This window comes from Vipera berus, assembly GCF_964194415.1.
Source record: "Vipera berus genome assembly, chromosome: 3".
NCBI lineage: Eukaryota > Metazoa > Chordata > Lepidosauria > Squamata > Viperidae > Vipera > Vipera berus.
In genome coordinates, this window is record NC_138204.1 from 93,543,854 (window position 1) to 93,565,001 (window position 21,148).

General features: G+C 47.9%; 1 long non-coding RNA gene across 1 annotated transcript in view; it reads right to left on the minus strand.

The window, feature by feature from the left end:
• Window positions 1–13,969: 13,969 nt before the first annotated feature.
• The window catches only part of LOC308664696, a 30,280-nt gene continuing 23,101 nt past the window's right edge, over window positions 13,970–21,148 (minus strand). Inside the window, exon 3 of the long non-coding RNA XR_014025726.1 lies at window positions 13,970–14,313. This is a non-coding gene — a long non-coding RNA (uncharacterized lncRNA). The remainder of the gene's footprint in view (window positions 14,314–21,148) is intronic.

The following is a 21,148-nucleotide window of genomic DNA, read 5'->3' on the forward strand; positions in this document are numbered from 1 at the left end:
TGCCAGGAGCCACCGCTATGCCAAATTGCAGGCGGGTTACTTTAAAAGCCCCGCGGTGAGTTACAATCGTCTGCGCGTCTGCTGTTTCCTTGGTGACTGGGAGCTGTAGGAACGCATGCGCTAAGTCAAGTTTGGCGAAGATGGTGCCTGGCAGGATTTCTGAGAGGATGTCCTTAACAGCGTGGACCGGGTAAGCGTTGGGGTTCAGGGCACGGTTGAGGGTCACCTTGTAGTCTGCACAGACCCTCACCTCCCCGTTAGGCTTGATTGGGGTGACTATGGGGGTTTCCCAGGTTCCCCCATCAGCAGGTTCCAATACCCCGAGTTTTACCAGCCAGTCCAGTTCGTTCTCAATTTTACTCTTGAGGGCGAAGGGGACTCTTCTGGCCTTAATCCTGACTGGTAAAACCTCGGGTTTTAGTTTTAATTCTATTGGGGGGGGGCGTGTATTTTCCTAAGGAACCATTGAACATGTCTGCAAATTGTTTGCAGACGGCTTCGAGGGCTCTGGTCTGTGTCTGGTTTACACCCTCTATTCTGATTCCTAGGGCTTTGAACCAGTCGAGGCCAATGATACTTGTCCGTCTCCCTTCGGTGATTTGGGCAGTGAGTTCCCCTTGGAACTTCTTGTATTCTACCTTAAACTTAGTTTTCCCCTTTAGCTTGATCGGAGCCCCTTGGAAATCGGCAAGCAGAATTTGGGAGGGTTGTAGGGGGAATTGACGTTTGCTGCGGCGGGAAATTCCCTGAAGGGTGTCCCATGAGATAATGGAGACTGAAGACCCAGAGTCCACCTCCATTTTGCATGGGACCCCTTGCAGCCTGACCCAAATTTTTACGTTTGGCCTGAGGTGGTGGATGGCTAGGGAGCCCTGGTCTGAGTGGACTGTTAGGACAGAGGCCTGAGGGAATTCCCTGCTCCGGGGTTGTGGGGTTGTCCTACCTGATGGGGTTGCCTCTAGCTCGTGGAGGTTTTCCCTGTTCTGGCTGAGGCAAATGGCACGGATGTGTCCCATTTTTCCGCAACTGTGGCACTTGGCATTTCGGAACCAGCAGGTGGTTCTGGCATGGTTTCTGCCGCAGCTGGCACACCTTGATCTGGCGCTCAGGGGATTTTTGCTGGTGGCGCCTGGCCTGTCAGGTCTTCTGTCTCTGTCGCGGCGTGTTTGGAGCTTGTTAAACCTCGGGAGGATGGCATTGACTTTGGCCTCATCCTCGGGTTCCCCATTGACGGTTTCCCTTATGCAGTCTTGGTGGACCGATCCATTGGAGCCGCAGCCTGGTGAGGTCAGGTCTTCCCGGTGGCTGTCCTCATATGCCATGATTTCTAGTGTGACTTCGGCGAGGTCCATTGTCGGCTTTGTGACTATCTTCCACTGCAGTCATTCGTTCCACAATCCCGCTATCACTTGGTCGCGGATCCGGTCCTCGAGATCTGGGAAATGGCATCGGCGGGCAGCGTGGCGCACCCCCACAATGAAAGCCGTGGCTGATTCACCCGGTTGTTGGCATCGGCGGGCGAAGTTCAAACGCCAGTATAACTCTGACCGCCTCAGCATGAAGTGCTTGCTGAGGCGTTCGGTCAATTCCGTGTAAGGTACGGTGGCGACCAGTTCCAGGCTGCAGAGTCCGATGGCGACATCATAGACCGCTGGCCCGCTGAGGCACAGTAATGCCACGGCCTTTAGTCGGTCTTTGGAGATTTTATTCACCAGGAGGTAGCTTTCAACCTGTCCCCAGTGGGACTCCCAGCCGGGTGCCTGATGTCAAATTCCCGAATGTGTCCGAGATTAGCCATGCTGACCGGGTCCGCAGTTCTGCTTCGCTAGAGGTCTGATGGAGGGTTCCCTTTTTATCCATCCAGTGACTTCAGCGAGTGACTACCAACAGCTGGTGGGACGGCTTCCCTCCCTTGGCTCGTGACTTCAGCTTAGTGATTTAGCTCTCTGAAGCAGACCGATCCCATCATCATCACCAGGTGAATTAGCAGGATGCAAAGACCACAAGAGACAGCAGGCTCAGTTCTTGAATCTTTTATTCAGGAAGGCACCAGACCAAAAGTGCCTGGGGATTCCCCCTATCTATACATAACCTTGTCAAACAATTAACCAATCCCAATAGCGCGTTCTCCCGCCGCTGCTGCTGTGGCCAATCCGCTGCCGGCAGGTTTTAACAGCTCGGAGCTGTCAACAGCTGCCGCGTCTCCGCGCTCAGCTGACGGCAGGTCTTTGACAGCCTGGAGCTGTCAAAGGCTGCCGCACATGCGTGGTCAGCTGGCAGCTTTGACAGCTGTCACTGCTGCGCATGTGCGATCAGCTGGCGGTGGCCTTTTGACAGCTGTCACTGTCAGCCGGCCACTGCGCGTGCGTATTGGGTAGGCGGCAGCCTTTTGACAGCTGTCAACTGTCAACCGGCTGCCGCGCCTTTTTTACCTCAAGTTGAACTTAACAAATCTGTGCTTTAACACAATATATATCAGAAGCCAACACTTTGGACTCATTGCTAGCCTAAAATACAAACTAAAATATTCCAATAACCAAAGCACACAAACTGAATTACAAAATGCTGTAAAAACTGTACAAAAATCCTTATGGTAACCCAATCAAGCTGCCAGCTGATCCAGAACTAAATAAACCCACCTCCTTTCCGACATGCCAGCTTCTCATTTCATCAGTGCTGATTGCATTCTCCTGGCTGGAGAAAACAAACCAGGGGAACTTTTCTTCCAGCAATAGCTGCTGCTTCTTCTCTGCCCATGTTTCCTCCCTGCCTGCTGACCTCTCCTTCTCTTTCCCTGTTGTCTTTTTTCCCTTTCCCACCCAAAGAATCTCCTTTTATAACTTCTCCTCTCCTCCCCCCACCTTTTTCTTCACCTCCAGCTCGGTGCTGCTTCCGGAAGTGCCAATCAGCTGGAGCCAGTGGTGGGATTCAGCCGGTTCGCACCACTTCAGCAGAACTGGTAGCTAATTTTTTGTTGCCCAGGCCCAGAATGGACTTCCGGAAGCGCCATCCACACAGAGAACCAGTTGTTCACATATTTGAATCCCACCACTGGCTGGAGCCAATCAGCTGGAGCCCTGCCGGCTCCTGGGACTTCCGCCAAGCCCAGACAGTCCTGCAGCTGCCTCTCCCTTAGGCTCATTACCCTCCCCTGCTACACCAGGCTAGCAGTTGCGTACCACCTGCCACGTGGCAAAGTACCACAGGTGGTACATGTATCAGTGGTTGAAAAGCCCTGTTCTAGATAACCCTCTGCTCAAGCAGGAAACCCTATACTATTTCAGACAAATGGTAGTCCAATCTCTTATTAAAAAATGTCCAGTGTTGGAGCATTCACAATCTCTGGGGGCAAGTTGTTCCACTGAAGTAGGAAGAATACTTGCATCCTGCAATTTCCTCTTTGTACAACTCTGGTTGTTGACACCACAATACAAAGATTTCACATTTTTTAATGTGCATTTCAAAGACAAGTATTACTGGATATTTCAAAAATGTCAAAACTAAATTGAAATTACAGATGAGGAACTCTGGATAAAAAAATACATGACCACAATTCTTGTTGTGAGCACTGTCTTTCCTAGACTTTGGTTTTCAGCCTACATGTACTGTATGTAGCAAGAATATAATGTTACTCATATGCTTTGTATAAATAACCCTTCTACAGGTCACATCTTGAATGCATCAACGCACAAGAGATACTAAAGCATAACCTATAATCACAACAGACCTTGTCCTTTGTCACTCCCTCTTTTTTTCTCTCTCTCTCTTTGCAAGCTGCTGAACTTCAAATGCCTACAGAAATGCTCAGAATATGAGCACTGGTGTAATCAAGAATGCTTGCTGGTCCCCATGTAAATGCACATTGCAGTATGTGGATGTTTTAAATTTGCTCTGTGTAGAGCAAGTAAGCTCATCAGTTGACTAGGCAGTTAAGGAAACATAATCATCACCATTTTTCACAGCTAAAACTTAAGCAAGTCTAAGAGAACAGTTGCAATTCCCTTTAATTTACAAGGGGCATATGATGGTTTATAAGCAGGGGTCTTCAAACCTGGCCCTTTTGACTTGTGGACTTCAACTCCCAGAATTCCTCTGCCACCGTGCCTGGCTGAGGAATTCTGGGAGTTGAAGTCCACAAGTCATAAAATGGCCGAGTTTGAAGATCCCTGGTTTATAGGGTCACAGTTAATGCTTTCATACTCTCTACTGTAGAATTCAGCACAGTGACCACTAGCACAGGATCAAATAACTTACATTAATGCAGTGTCTTCCCTCAATAACACAAAATGCATTTCAGATCTTTTGTGTATCATATTCCTGAGGCAGAACATTTTCCAGACAAGAACTTTAATGATATAATATAATTGCTAATGTTGTATAAACTGTATTCAGATTCATATTGGGATTGTTGTGATTCAGGGTCAGCCTGTGGGTTCGGCAGTTGGGTTGGATGACTCAGATGAGGGGGAGGAGGGGGGTGTTGAAGAACTTGCTGATGATGGCTTTGAGGCTCCGCAGAGCCCCCAGCCAGGCCCCTCCTACCTGGTGGAGACCCAGACCCAGCTGTGTGAGCCTGACAGTGTGGATGAAGATGACCCACAGCTGGCCCTGTTCAAGGACGCCCGACGCAGGATGCAGTCAAGTAGGAGCAAGCAGAGGAAGGCTGTGGGACTTCTCGGAAGGAGGCAAAGAGAGGCCACGCCCTGAACTCTTTATAAAGGGAATGTTTGGGGGAGGGCTGGTTTGCTGAAAGCAACCGCTCCAATAGAGTTTCAAAGCTCCGGTATCTTGTTTCATGTTTTGTTTGTTGTTGTAATAAATTTGGCAGATGTATTCCAGCCTTTTGCCGTCTGTAAAGGGGTTGCCTTTTCTGCAAGGCCGGTAGCAGGCTGGTACAGAACAGTTTGCTTTCAGCCTCCCACCCCTTACTAATATTATGGAGCAGCTACGTGCGGAGAATGCCCAGCTCACCCAGCAACTCACTTTGCTGGCAGCTCAGGTGGCTCAACTGCAAGCTCAGGTTCATGCTGCACCCCCACCATCACCCCCACCCAGGAGAAAATGCCAAGTTGCAATGCCGGATAAATTTACAGGCACTCCAGAACTGTTTCCTGCTTTCCTGGGACAATGCCAGCTCTTTATCAGCGTGAGAGCAGCTGATTTCCCCACTGACCGGGATAAGGTGGGGTTTGTGTTAAGCCTTCTTTCGGGTGATGCAGCTCGTTGGGGCACGCCTCTGCTGGCTCAACCTAGCCCATTGTTGGACAACTTTGTGGGGTTTTGTGATCATATGCGTCTGATGTATGAGGACCCTATTAAGACGCAGACTGCTACTCAACATCTGAAAGCTCTGAGGCAGGGTCAACGCCCCCTACAGGGCTATATCAGCGATTTCCGGCTGCTTAGCCAGGATTCCGCCTGGAATGAGGCTGCGCTCGTGGATGCCTTCCAGGATGGATTGTCGGAGGAGATGTTGGATGAGCTGGCCTGTGTGGATATTCCCTCAGACCTGAATGGGCTGATCCATCTCTGCCTGCGGATCGATGCTCGGTTGCAGCAGCGAAGGAGTCGCCGTGCCACCCCACAGACCCCTGCCGCCCCTGTTGTGCGAGAGCCCCCAGTTCAAAGGGAGGAGCCAATGGATCTGGGTGCCGCCAGGTCTCGTCTATCGGTGACTGAAATGAACAGACGACGATCAGGGGGGTTGTGTTTTTACTGTGGGGACCCTGGACATTTGGCTGCTTTTTGCCCAAAGAAGCGACAGCGGGCATCAGTGATCGAGTCTGCCCCGAGAAAGTCCCCTACTTTTCTGTCGGGAAACGCCCCGAGCCCGATCTAGACGGTGTGATAGATCGGGCGTCCCACAACAACAACACTGAGCGACGTCTTTCCGATGCTGCCTGTGGACCTCCACGGCATCTGATATTGGAGGCACGTCTGATCCTTCCTGGCAAGCCAGAGGGGATTCCAGTCCATGCCTTAATTGACTCTGGGGCCACCACAAATTTTATGGACTCAGCATTTGTGGCCAAATGGGCTGTTCCCCAGTGCCTGGTGGATCCGCCCATGTTAGTGGAGACTATCGATGGTCGAGTGCTCCTGTCTAGGCCTATTACAGCCGCCACGCAACCATTATGTATGGCCATCAGTTCCCATGTGGAGGCCATCCAGTTCTATATCACCTCAGACCTGCACTTCCCCGTGGTCTTGGGACTGGCGTGGCTCCGGGCGCATGACCCACAGATCTATTGGTCACAGAACTTGGTCACCTTCCCAAGCTTGCAGTGCGTGGACCACTCCAGCCATATTTGTGCCAGCCAGGTGGAGGGTTTCCCAGGGGTTTCCTTGCCTCCCGAACTGTCCGACTTTGCTGATGTGTTCAGCGAGACAGAGGCGGATCAATTACCCCCGCACAGGCCCTATGACTGCCCCATTGATTTAGTCCCTGATGCGCCTCTCCCAGTGGGGCGTTTGTACTCCATGTCGGACCCCGAGTTGGCTGCATTGCGGGACTTTCTGGAGAAGAATTTGGCTCGCGGTTTCATCCGGCCCTTGTCCTCGCCAGTGTCTGCACCCGTGCTCTTCGTCAAAAAGAAGCTGGGCGAATTACGGCTTTGCTGCGATTACAGAAAACTCAACGCCATCACGGTGTGCAACCGTTACCCGCTGCCCCTCATCCCAGAACTCTTGGACCGACTCCGGGAGGCTAAGATCTTCACAAAACTGGACCTGCGTGGAGCTTACAACCTCGTCAGGGTTCGGCTGGGTGATGAGTGGAAGACGGCGTTTGGTACTCGCTATGGACATTTTGAGTACACGGTGATGCCGTTTGGCCTGACCAACGCCCCCGCTGTGTTTCAGCATTTCATGAATGACATTTTCCGGGATTTGTTGGATCAGTTTGTCGTGATCTACTTGGACGACATCCTGATCTACTCCCCGTCGCGTGAGGTGCACCATCAGCATCTCCATCAGGTCCTGCAGCGACTCCGAGAACATCGGCTGTTTGCCAAGTTGGAGAAGTGCCAGTTCTACCGGGTGACCATCGATTTCCTGGGTCACCGCATTTCTCCTGAGGGCATCGCCATGGAGCCGAGTAAGGTTGAGTCTTTGCAGAGTTGGCAACCCCCGCGTCGCGTGAAGGATGTTCAGCGACTTCTTGGATTTGCCAACTATTACCGAACTTTCATCCCTGGGTTTGCTGCCTTGACAGCCCCCTTCACCCGGCTCCTGCAGAAGAAGACTCGGTTCCAGTGGAACGCACCAGAACAACAGGCTTTCCAGACTTTGAAGGAAGCCTTCATGAAGGAGCCCATCTTGAAGCATCCTGACCCGCAACGGCCGTTTGTCGTGGAGGCGGACGCCTCCGACATTGCCATTGGGGCGGTGTTACTCCAGGCAACGACGCCCAGCGGTACCCTCTTCCCTTGCGCGTATCATTCACGAAAACTGAACCCTTCGGAGCGCAATTATACAATCTGGGAGAAGGAGCTGCTGGCCATCAAAGCGGCGTTCGAGGCCTGGAGGCATCATCTGGAGGGAGCGCGGCATCAAATCGAGGTCCGGACGGACCATAAGAATCTGGAAAGCCTGCAGACCGCTCGGAATTTGAACCAACGCCAGATCCGGTGGTCTCTTTTCTTTGCGAGGTTTGACTTCCGGGTTTGGTACATACCTAGCGGGCACAATCAAAGAGCGGATGCTCTGTCCAGGAAGCCCGAATATTCCCGAGTGGAAGACAAGCTTCTGCCCAGGACAGTGATCCCCGTCGAGTCTTTTGCTGCAGTACGGGAGCCGGTTGATATACGGGCTCGGATCCGGGAGGCACAGCAGCAGGAGGTGTGGGTGGCTCAGCGGAAGGAGGAGGTGGGGCCAGATTCTCCTTGGACGGTCACGGATGGACTCTTGTATTATCGTGACTGGCTCTATGTTCCGGGAGGGCCACTCAGGGGACTCATCCTCAGCCAGTGTCACGATAACCCGGCAGCGGGGCATTTTGGCCTGTTCAAGACCCTGAACCTGGTCTCCCGTACCTTCTGGTGGCCCCGAGTCTGACACGATGTCCAGTCCTATGTCACCTCCTGCATCCCATGCAGGCAGGCCAAGTCAGCGACAGGGGCCCCGCCTGGATTACTGCAGCCCTTGCCAACACCCAAAAGACCCTGGGGGGCTGTGTCCATGGACTTTCTGACGGATTTACCCCCATCCTCTGGTTTTACGACAGTGTATGTGGTGGTGGACATGCTGACAAAGATGGCGCACTTCATCCCCTGTCGCGGCTTACCGTCAGCCCGCGCCACTAGTCGTATGTTCATTCAGCAGGTGTTTTGGCTGCACGGCCTCCCTGATAGAGTCGTCTCTGATAGGGGGGCCCAGTTTACAGCCCGCTTCTGGCAGGAGTTGATGCATGCGTTGGATATCAAGATTTGTCTCTCGTCCGCGCATCATCCTCAAACTGACGGGGGAACCGAGAAGGTCATCGGTATCCTGGAACAATATCTGCGCTGCTACGTCAATCTGCAGCAAAACAATTGGGTGGACTATCTGGCCATAGCTGAGTTTGCATTTAACAATTCGCAGCACACCTCCACACAGATGACACCGTTCTTGGCCAATGTGGGTTATCACCCCCGGTTTTTCCCCCTTTCTCCCGTGGACTCACCGGAGCCGGCAGCGAACGACTTCATGGCAGAGTTATAGGCGATCCATCGATTGGTGCGACATCAGTTAGAGAAGGCCAAGGCCGATTACAAAAGGTTTGCTGATCGGTCAAGACGGGATACGCCTCCACTATCGGTGGGGGATCGGGTCTGGTTGTCCACCAGGAACCTACCGTCAACACGGCCGGTGAGAAAGTTAGATCACCGATATTTAGGACCGTTCCCAGTCGAGGCTGTCATCAATCCGGTCGCCTATCTCTTAACTCTGCCACGTTCCCTGCGCGTGCACCCAGTCTTTCATCGGTCTCTGTTGGTCCCCGAGCAACCGGCTTGTCCACTCCGCCGAGCGGAACCTCCCCCATCAGGACCTCGTGATGGAGGCAGCACCCCCGAGTACGAGGTCGCCAGCATCAGGGATTCCCGTTGGCTGAAAGGTCGTTTCCAGTACCTGATTGAATGGAAAGGTTACGGACCAGAGGACTTCACCTGGGAAGACGCGACCGCCGTTCATGCCCCTGCGTTGGTGACTGCTTTTCATGAACAATTCCCATCCCGACCGCATCCGGATCGGCAGCCCTGGGGGAAGGGCCCTGCGGTGCGGGATAGTGTTGTGATTCAGGGTCAGCCTGTGGGTTCGGCAGTTGGGTCGGATGACTCAGATGAGGGGGAGGAGGGGGGTGTTGAAGAACTTGCTGATGATGGCTTTGAGGCTCCGCAGAGCCCCCAGCCAGGCCCCTCCTACCTGGTGGAGACCCAGACCCAGCTGTGTGAGCCTGACAGTGTGGATGAAGATGACCCACAGCTGGCCCTGTTCAAGGACGCCCGACGCAGGAGGCAGTCAAGTAGGAGCAAGCAGAGGAAGGCTGTGGGACTTCTCGGAAGGAGGCAAAGAGAGGCCACGCCCTGAACTCTTTATAAAGGGAATGTTTGGGGGAGGGCTGGTTTGCTGAAAGCAACCGCTCCAATAGAGTTTCAAAGCTCCGGTATCTTGTTTCATGTTTTGTTTGTTGTTGTAATAAATTTGGCAGACGTATTCCAGCCTTTTGCCATCTGTAAAGGGGTTGCCTTTTCTGCAAGGCCGGTAGCAGGCTGGTACAGAACAGGGATGTCTGAACTTTTAGTGGCATTCTCACGTCCATTCACTTCAGTTAGCTAGGAATGATCACTCAGGAATGATTTTTTTGATGTCTTTGAAGCTATCCAATCAATGTCATTATTATTCATTCACAGGTGTATCCTGATTGGCTCTGATCATAGGCAGTTCGTGAACCAGTTGAAACCCCTTCTCTGCAAAGAGGGGAGAAAAAAACCTAGACGTTTGATTCCTGACTCTTTCTTGATAAATCTATTTGTTTACTGTAAGCACAACACAGGGCCCTCAGGAAGCTAACTGGGAGATCAAACAAAGAATAACGGGGGAGATGAAATGTAATTAAGGGAACATCTGAATGAAAGCACTTCTGGAATATGAATTTTATTTCTCCAGGAAGAGCCCTAATATCTAAATAGTGCTGTGATGCCAGAAATACATTTCTGAAGGGGAAAATGCTATCTGCAAAATATCCATCCTGACAATGATGGGATTCAGCCAGTAAATAAGTAAAGGTGATATTCTGTTACTGAAATGAAATATGGAAGTCATCTAGAATATTGTAGATATGTGTATTCTGGTCAGATGGCAATTTTCCATGGAGATGTGACATGTAGCACCAGAAAGAGGATTAATAGCTTCGGCTTTAATATCCTTGCTTAAACATCCATTGATGCAGAATGAGGTTTTCTCTCTTACAGTATTTTTGCAACATGTTCCAAATCCAAATATTTGACCATATATTACTTCCCAAGTTACCAAAATTTGTATCATAATTCCAAGGTTTCATATTCCCTCCAATATTTCTTATGGCTTCTCTCCTTGCAGAATCACAGAAACAGGATATCATGTTTATTAAAATTGATCGGATCTGGAGTAATTCAGAAAAGTTAGATTCTTCTCCCTCCTACTCATGTTATAGAGCAGTGGTGGCGAACCTATGGCACGCATGCCAGAGGTGGCATGCAGAGCCCTCTCTCTGGGCATGCGCGCCGTCGCCCCAGCACAAAGTGTCATGGTTCCGATAAAAGACACAGTTTCAAACAAAATGCAAGCATTGTTTATCTAAAAAGTCTCAATAATGAAATGAAACATCGGCACTCATGGAGGGATGCCAGAGTCTGAAATCTCCTCCCCCCAAACCCATCATCACACACAAACAATCCCCGCCATTATCTACACGTCATAAATCACATCATCCAATTAGTTTTATATATGAGGTTTCACTTCCCATTCTGTACGTGGGCTTTTCTAATCTTCTCACAACATCCGAGTAGATTTCCTCCCCCCCAAATGAAGCAATTAAAGTTTGAGTCTGTCTCTTATATTGTCAGTGCAAAAACATGTCAATGTTTGCAGCATTGACACAGAGTTCACCCGAGTAGCTTCCGCCTTCACTTTTCCTGTTTCCGGTCTCGCTGTCCTTCAGTGGTAGCGAGGCCTGTGGGGCGATGGTGGCCGTACAGGGCCTCCGTATTTCGGTGAAGGTGACCAAGCCAGAGCTCATGGAAGTAGAAAAGGGTGAGCTGTTTCTTCAGACTGGAGCCCCTTGCCTGTGTTATGGCATCAGCAAAGGAATTAGCATACCAGTGGGGCACTCACTGAGGGAGCTGCTGCTGGTAATGGAGCCAGGGAAACAGGCCAGGTGGGGGAGGGAGCTGCCCGTGCTGCTGCCACAAGGCAAAGCCGGTGGGGGAAGTGGGATCAGACCCGTGTACCCCTCTTCCTGGTATCCTGCCACAGCTGTGATGCATTGCCAAAATCAGCCGCATCACCAGTGGGGTGGCGTGAAAGGCTACAGCAGGATACCGGGAAGTGGACACGTGGGTCCAATCCCCCTTTCCTCTCCAGCTTCACCTTGTGGCAGTGGTACTGGCAGTGCCGCTCCCCAAACCAGCCTGTTTCCCTGGCTCTGTTACAGGCAGCAGCTCCCTCGAGTGGCGCTCTACACAGCCGGTCAGTGTATCTGCTTTCACTTTTGCTGTTTCCAGTCTCATCCTCCTTTGGTGGTAGTGGGGCCTGTGGGGCGATGGTGGCTGTACAGGGCATTCGTATTTCAGTGAAGGTGACCGAGCCAGAGCTCGCTGAGGGAGCTGCTCCTGCTAGCAGAGCTGGGGAAACGGGCCGGGTGGGGGGGAGCTGCCCATGCTGCTGCCATGAGGTGAAGCTTGTGGGGGAAGGGGAATCAGACCCATGTGCCCCACTTCCTGGTATGCTGCCACAGCCATGGTGTGGCAACGTTGCTGAAATTGGCTGCAGCACCAATGGGGTTGCGTGAAAGGCTGCAGCAGGATAATGGGAAGAGGGCGCTAGGTCCAATCCCCTTTCGCCTCATGGCAGCAGCACTGGCAGCTCCCCCACCCCACCCAGTCTATTTCCCCAGCTCCTCCCCAGCAGATGGAGATGGCAAAAAGGGGCTGGGGGCATGCGCGGGATGATGCAGAGCAGCAGCTGTGAGGGGTGTGCACACGCCAGAGCCTGCTTTCACCTGCCGCCAGCCCCACCAGTGCGAGGATAGGCAGCACAGCTTCACTTCCAGAACTGCTGCCAGGCAGGCCTGGCAATGCAGGGATCACAATCGCCACTGCCTCCTGCCCAGCCTGCCACATAATAAAGCAGGCAGAACTGCAACTGTCCCTCTCTTCAACCAGCCTCCCACTAACTTGCCGAGGTCCCACGTGGCCAGTTACATCCCAGCATAGTTGGTTTCCCTCCTTCCCATCCCACCCCTCCTGGCCTTGCATCTTCTCCTTTTCCTGGGCACGACCCACTGCATCGCCTCCTCAGCTGTCAGCTGGCCGTCCAGCTCAGAGGCAGCTTCTCTGAACTGCTGGAGGCGGGCAAGACGGGGTTGCTTTTTGTCTTCTCCTCAGGGCAGCTTCAGCAGATCCCTCCTCACCTACCTACCCACCCTCTTCCCTTTCACTCGACTTCTGAGCCCTCTTCGCAGCTCTGCCCACACAGCCATTGAAGCAGCAGGTGGAGGGCCTCTGCCACTGCAGAGCTGGAGAGATTGCCCCACCCACCACTGCCCAGATGCCCTCGCTTTCCAAACCATTTCTTTTCTGACCTTCTTTCTTCATCACGCGCCTCCCCCCTCGCCTACTCCACCTGTTGCTGGAGGGCTGGCCCGGTATTTGCAGCAGGCTGAGGAGCCCCATGTTGGGCCTGGCACGCCCGACATTCAGAGGGGCCGCGGAGCGACCCGCCAGGCCCCTAAACCTACCGCCGGCGCCCGCAGAGCGCCCCGCCAGGCCCCGAAACCAACCGCCGGCGCCCGCGGTTTCCTGGAGGGCCGGGACAGTGCTCGGCCGTCGCCACACCCCAGCAACCGCCTGCCCAGCACTCGGGGAAGCCACGGAGCGACCTACCAGCCTCCAGGGACTCCCGCCAGCCTCTTCTTCTCCCCGACGAGCTGCCGCGCTCCGGAAACGGCCGCCAGCGTCCACGCTGTCCTAGCAGACCAGGAAGAAGGGCGGCCGGGGTGACAGCGCAGCGGCGGGCCGCCCGTCAGCTGGGGAGGCCGCGGACCAGCCCGCCGGCTCCCGGAAGCAGCCAACGAGCCGGGAAGGAGCACGGCTGCCGTGTACGGCCAGGGAGCGACCTACCGGCCTTCAGGGACTGGAGAAGAGGGCATGGACGCCGACGCAGCCTAGCAGCCTCCGGGGCCGACCAGAAGGCCGGGGAGCGGCCGTACGGTGGAGCAGCCGGTGGATGCCCAGCGCTCGAGCGGCAGAACAAGGACGGGCGCCAGGGTGACTCAGGGGGTGGTGGAGACTACCGGCGGGTCGGGGAGGGGCTCAGGGCACAACTCACGGCGGACTGGAGAGCTGAGGGGGAAGATGAAAGTATGCGGAGCCCTGGGGAAAAAGAGGGTGGTTTGGGCTGGGGGGTGGCTTACCGGCTGCAATGGTGGTGGGACGGGTGCCAAAGGGCGGGAACCATGGGAGGCGGTAGTTAAGTAGGGTGTGGGCGTGGTGGAACAATTAAGGGTGTGGTGGAGGGTGTCGGCTTTGCTGGCTATTTAACAGCGTTGATTATGCTGTAGAATCAACGCTGACTTCGTCTGTCTTCGAGCAACTGTTTATGAGGATAATAAACGTGGCTTAGGAGAACCAGCTCCCGTTCCGGATTCATTCTTTTTGGTGGCTCGTCGGACGGGGCCTGAAACCCCAGAGTGTGCCGGTCGAGGGGCCGGCAGGCTGTGGCTGCTGACGGAAACTGTCAGCCCCCATGCACTCTCTGGCCTCTGTGTGTGGAGGCCTATGGTGTCAAAGCAGCCCCTGCCAGACCTTGCCTTGCCCCGTGGCAATGGCACCCCCCCTGCCCCTCTGCCTCGCCTCACCTTGCAGGATGAACCTCCTGCCCACTGCCCCACCCTCCAGAGACCCCCCAACCCTGCCTGGCCCCACAGGCATCCCTCCCCATGAGCAACATCGAAGAGTCCACACTCACCCTTCTGTCGTGACCCACCCGGCACCCAGCAATAAATAAGTGGCTTTTGGGTTGCAGTTTGGGCACTCGGTCTCTGAAAGGTTCGCCATCACTGTTATAGGGAATCACCTAGAAGATGCACAGTCATATTAGATTCCATAGATTACTCAGTGTGGATTTTCAATTAATCTCTAGTCCTTTTGATCATCCATTGAAATATATTTAAACATATTCTTTTGTCTTTCTCTCTGATAATTATTAACTATTTTTCTGTGTATCTATCTCACCCTAAAATTTGTCTTTCATTTCTAAGCATCTTTTGTATTATATGAGTCTTGGTTTTTATTTTCTTTTGATAAGTAAGTAACTTACCTTGTTAAATGTATATTCTTTAATTTGCTTTTTAAGAGCAACTAGTCATTTTTTTAGCTTCTCTCATCTTAAATACTCAATTACTGCAGTATCTTTAAAGGGTATCCACATGGAAAGTTGAAAAGGTCAATATCCCACAACCCATGGGATAAAATCCCCCTCCCCCATTTTTACATGAATGTGATGAGGGCTTAGTTATATAGTCATGTTTGTATTTTGACACCCCCTACCTATATATTGCTCTTTAGTTTTGCATGTCTAGGACTGATTTTATCCAGGCCACCTAAGTTGATAGGTAGAATTAAAGAATCTCACTAAAGAGTACTTGTTATTTGTGAAAAACAATTTCTCATATATTTCCAGTGCCTCAAATGACATTGTCAGGGAAACTTTTAGACAAGAGACATAAGGCTTCCTTTAATTAAAAAAAAAACAAGTTTAATCTCAGATCAATCAATCTAATGATAGACACTAGCTTAATTCAGAACAGGCAAAAAAAGAACACATTCCTTGCAAATTAAGTTTTAATTAGTTCCTCTGAATTTTTTTTCTCCAGCTCATTTAATGAGTTAAAATAAGATAAAAACCAGTACAACAACAAATTAACTTCCTCCTGTCTTTCTGACCTAATCTAAATCAGGAAATAAGGAAATCGTAGCAATGTGTGGGTTTTGCTGTCTGTATTCCAAGAATCACATGCTTCTCAGCTTTGATTTGTTGGCATGGGAACGAAGGTACAGCCTACATGTTAACAGTACACTGGCTATTATTTTAATTTTGTAGAAATTTTAATCAAAATAATTAAATCCCTAGTATTCCAAATTCACTGTTGAATTTATATATTGGATTTGAATTTAATGAAGATTAAAAGGGCTTCTTTTTCCAATATATACTGCAGTTGAGCTGTTAATACTACCTTATGATATAGATTTATATAACTGTTGGTGAATAAGCCCTGACTATAGAATTTTATTTGGATTAGAAGTCAGACTTTTTTTTTCTTTTCCTTCAATTGTGTCTGATTCTTGGAGACTGCCTGGACATGTCCCTGCAGTTTTCTTGACAAGGTTTTTCAGAAGTGTTTTGCCATTGCTTCTTTCTTAGGGCTGAGAGAGAGTGACAGGACCAAAATCACCCAGTTGGCTTTGTGCTTAAGGTGAGACTTGAACTCACAAATTCCCTGTTTCTTAACCTAGTACCTTAACCACTATACGAAACTCTCTCTCAAAGTCAACATTCAGGACAGTGTAATAAAGAAGACTTTTAATACAATATTTTATCTAAAGCTTATTTTCTCTGATAAGAGCAAAGGAAAAACCATATATGGATAAGATCATATATGAATCTCATCCATAGTACAATATGCAACACAAAAGAAAACTGAGGGGATTTCTCTCCATACTTTATGTGATCACAACACCTTTCATAGTTTCCATGTATATTCAGTCCTCAACTTACAACAGTTCATTTAGTGTAGACATGTCAAACTCACGACATCACGTGACATCACGCGACGTATCGGGACTGTTTTGCCATTGCTGGCAATGGGTTGGGCGTGGCTTCTGTGTGACACGTCCAGCCCGTGGGCCGGCAGTTTGACACCCCTGATTTAGTGCTATTCAAAGTTACAACAGCACTGAAAAAGTGATTTATGACTGTTTTCACATGGTGGCAGCATCCCTATAGTCACATGATCAAAACATGGATGCTTGGCAACCAGTTCATATTTATGACGATGACAGTGTCCCAGGGTCATATGATGCAACCTTCTGATAAGCAAAGTCAATGGGGGAGTCAGTTTCACTTAAAAAACTTAGCTTACTAACTTAACAACTGCAATGATTCACTTAGCAACTATGGCAAGAAAGGTTGAAAAGTGGGGCAAAACTCACTTAACAAATGTCTCACTTAACAGCATAGGTTTTGGGGCCAATTGTCTGTACTAGCCACCCACTGCATGCTAATACAGAAATTTATCCACAATATAGGGAATCAGTAATTACACCTGAGAATCTGATTTTCAGGGAATAATTTAATTTTCTTTCATAAACTAGGGCTGTGCTTGAATTGACAGTAATTCAAAAACACTTTGGACCATGCATAAATGCTACAGCAGTGTGCTATTAAGTAGCCTGACTTTTTTTCAAGCTTTCTTCCGCTTCAGCTTGAAAAAAGAGCTGACGCTGTTATCTTAATGTTTGGGGTGTGTTGTTTTTTTTAGCAGCCATAACATTTGTTCAAATACCCGCAGAAATCTGAAAATAGCTTATTTATTGAATAGCAGAAAAATGCTGTCCCTGTACAAGGCTTGGAACACATTTTCCACAGCATTTTTAAAGAATTCACAACCCCCTCCCAAACAGAAGTCAAGGGCTGAATGGATGGAGACGTTTTCACTAGAATGCTTAATACTCTTTTCCTTTAAAGACTGAAAAAGCTTTCTAAGGAAATGATCACATGGCCAAAAGTTGCTGGCTCCAACAATATTTGATCTGAGAGCAACAAATTTTGGGGAGATTTAAAAATTACTCATTCCAAGTGAGTATTGTCAGTTTGTCATACCCTTTTATTTGCTGTAAAAAAGAAGGGGGGGAAACAGCCAATCTTCTCTATCTGCCAGCATTCAGACATGGCAAATTGATCATTTTCATACAGTATAGTAGCCTTTCAAATTTGACACCTTTCATTAAGGTATCAAGGAGAGATTTCCCAACAATTAGAATCAGTGCAACAACTTGCCTCCAGAAGTTGTGGGTGCTCCAACCCTGGAGGTTTTTAAGAAGAGACTGGTCAACATTTATCTGAAATGGTATAGGATTTCCTGCTTGAGTAGAGGGTTGGACTAGATGACCTCCAAGGTCTCTCCCAACTTCGTTATTCTGTTGTTATTATTCTGTTATATGTGTTCTGGTTACAGCCCCAACATCCCCAACCAGAAACCATAATGATAGAAGTTGTAATCTATTACTCATAGAGGGGAGAGCTCTTTAAAGCTTTACATTTCTCCATGGGAAATATGTCAGTTGCATTTGAGTTGTGTAATCTGTCTGCATTTATATATATATTTTCCAAATCTCAACATTATTGTTAACTTCTAAATTAGTTTTTAGCCATCTGTCTGCCTACTCACTAGTTCAAAATGGGGCCATCGTGGGTGTTTTGGCAAATTCAACAGTCTGTTTTGTTATTATAATTCATAAGGATGATGATGTACCTGTGGGAAATGTCCATTTGGACACAAAACATAGTTAGTTTTTATCAAGATGGCTTATGACAACAATTGATGATAATAAACAGAAAGCTGCCAAACCTTATCATGGGATAGGAAGAGGAATGCTTAATGGAGTCTTACTCAGTGTTTAAACAAAATAAATAAATAACAGACTGGAATTTTTTAGACTTCCATCATATCATTGTTTTCAACTGTCAGTTTGTTCCTTATGTAAATGCAATAATAATCTGGTCCAACCTGCTGGCTTACTGCCAGTCAACTGCATAGATGAATTTCACAGACAATAAAATCCTACATGTAAGACAAACTATCTGAACAATACAATGTGTGTTGTTGATGGGATCATATAACATGCTAGTAATAAATTGGATAAAGGGATAAGTTTTTAGAAAGGTGTATTTTAACAGAAGCTAGCCAAGACTAAGCCTCAATCAGATACTCTCTTTATACAGTAGGATAAACAATCATGTAGGACAGAGACTAGGGCCCAATCAAGTCCCCAGTATGAGTGGCCCCACATCCATTATGTGTGGGGCTGCATATTTATAAATGGCAGCTTGGTGGAGTCCTAATCATACAATCCATCCACATGTGACATTTGCACTGCTCTGGGACTAATATCACATTTGGGGGGTTATTTGGGTTTGCGTAGCCTTTTTTGCAGCTGCAAAGTCAATTTCTGGTTCAGCCATAGCAGAAATTCCAAATGAGAGAATGAGGTACAATGAGAATGAGGTTCATTTTGATTTTATTTGGAAGGACATATTTTGTATACTACTGGAACAGACTCTATTATAGAGATTACAGGTAGTCCTCAATTTACAATTACAATCGAATCCCAAATTTCTCTTTCTAATAAGTGAGTTTTGTCCCATTTTTACAACCTTTCTTACCACATTTGTTAAGTGAATCACTGCAGTTATTTAGTAACATGGTTGTTCAGCGAATCTGCCTTTTCCATTGACTTTGTTTGTCAGAAGGTCACAAAAGGGTCATCCCGGCACATTGCAACTGTTGTAAATATGAGTCAGTTGTCAAGTGTCTGAATTTTGATCATGTGACCATGGGGATGTTGCAATAGTCATAACTGTGAAAAATAGCCATACAGTGCCGTTGTAACTTTGAATGGTCACTAAATGAACTATTGTAAGTCAAGGACTACCTGTGTATAAGAAAGAATGTTCAAAAATTTTTTATAAACAGCATGGTCCTGAACCATTCCATCTAAGAAGGATAAAATGTGTGAGCAGCAATCAGTATACAAGCTAGAAGACTTGATAAGAAAAGTAAATGTTAAAATGGATTTCTGATCTGGAAAAACACTGAATTTTGCTTCATAATCAGCTACCACTCAACACTTATTGAGGGCCAATAGAGTCCTAATTTCTGAATGCCATTATGTAAAAGAGATGAGCTAGTATAGTTCATATGAAGCTTATGGTATAATCTCCTATTCATATTGGTGGTAGCTCTCTCATAAAAATCATTACAGTTTTATAGGTTAAAATTTCACAAGAGACAATAAACTAACTCAGTCTAAAACAAAATACCACAAATGGTTAGGGTTAGCTTGTTGAAAGTCCAGTAATATATATGCAGACAAGCATTGGACAAAGTATTCTTAAATAAGACCCAGTCACTCAAATATTCCTGCCATTTTATCTTCAACAATGTTCTGCCTAGCAGTTTAGGGATTGGAGGCGGAGTGTGACTGATTTTTGCCTCTTTAATTCAATGCTATTTTAAAAATTAAGCTCACAAGAATTCAGATCTAATTCTCTTAGAGGAAGTAGAAGAGAAAGAGCTCTCTTTTGCACCCTCACAGTTACATGGTCAATTTTGCATGCAGTTTTCCTTGCTTTGCCCTATTTCAGAGAAAACTGGTGTATAAAATGATAAAAATTAAAATGGATTATAAATAGGTACAAAAATTTCTCCGTTGAAAATGTGGCAAAAGAATCATCTGGAGAATGCAACCTACAGACTGCCTATGTTATCCATTCTCATTATTTTGATTAATGTACCTCTGCAGTCTCAGAAACAGTTCTTTTTCAATACTATTCCCAGATCCTTTGGCCTGAATGTGAGACCTTTTAGTTGAAAAACAAGCACCCTGTCAAAGATCTTTCTCCTTTGTTGATCAAAGATTGAAGACTTTGTTGACCATAGTGCTAAGTACAATTCCGTATTATATCAGATTAAAGGTCCAATTTCTCAAAGCATTGTCTGAAGTTTAACCACACACATTCCTATCCATCTCCAGGTCCAAGGATAGAGAACAAAAAGTATTTCACAGACACACATTCCACCTACAATGGTGTACTATACAGCTCCATGGTGTGATCTTCCTAAAATTACCAGATAATTGATGTAGCCAGGGATATACAATTTAATGGTCCTCTTGATCTTTCTTTGTATTTCAAATGTATAATACATTCACCACCACCATTCTCTCTCTATTGAACAATTAATCCTTGCAAATCACTCTCCAAAGATAAAACTTGCACAGAAGGAAAACATTTATTAACCAAGACAAGGCTAATACCACAGATAGAAAATGTCAATTTTCATCAACTGTTTCCAAGATAATTCTAGGATTTATGGTGTGCAGTCTACTAAAAAATTAACAAGATTAGAGAAAGAGGGGAAATAAGAGAAGTTCCTTTCTACTGATTTATTGCAAAATGAGAAAGAATGAGTGAAGTTGTTGCAATTTATTTCACTTATTGAAACTACTGGTCTTCCTTACAACTATGAGATGCATGCCCTCTAGATGTAACAAAGGAATAGATTAATGACTGTTCTCTTGCTCTTAATTCCAGTGAAGGAGGAAATTGGTACCATAAGACATAACATAGTTGAGCACAAAAAAGTTAAAAAGACAGATTAGTCTGAAGAGCTGTCAGTGCATTATATCCAAATGCATGAAATAACCACCACAGGTATTTTTAAAAGAGCAACTATGCAGAGGTTGAAAGTAGCCAGGAGGCAATGATGGAATCCATAGGAGGCAAGAGACTGAAACTAAATCTCAAAAAGAGAGAAGACATCCACAGGTCAGCAAGTCAGGATTGTGTTCAAGGAATCAGAAAAGTGAACAGTTCTGGATGTGGGAATATTTTCCTATCAGGACTCTAACTTGGAGAAGCTCCTCGATTCCAATTGGTCATAAGAGGCCTCCTCAGTGGCAAGGAGGACCAGGATCCGGTTTTGGATGATGGGACAATCACAAACCTTTGAGTTGAATTGGCTAATCTTAGTGGCTCACGTTGTAATAATGCTGACATTGGATTGTACTGCAATCCACACTATACAACAAGGCTACCCTAGAAGATGCTACCATCAGTAGCATGAACAAAA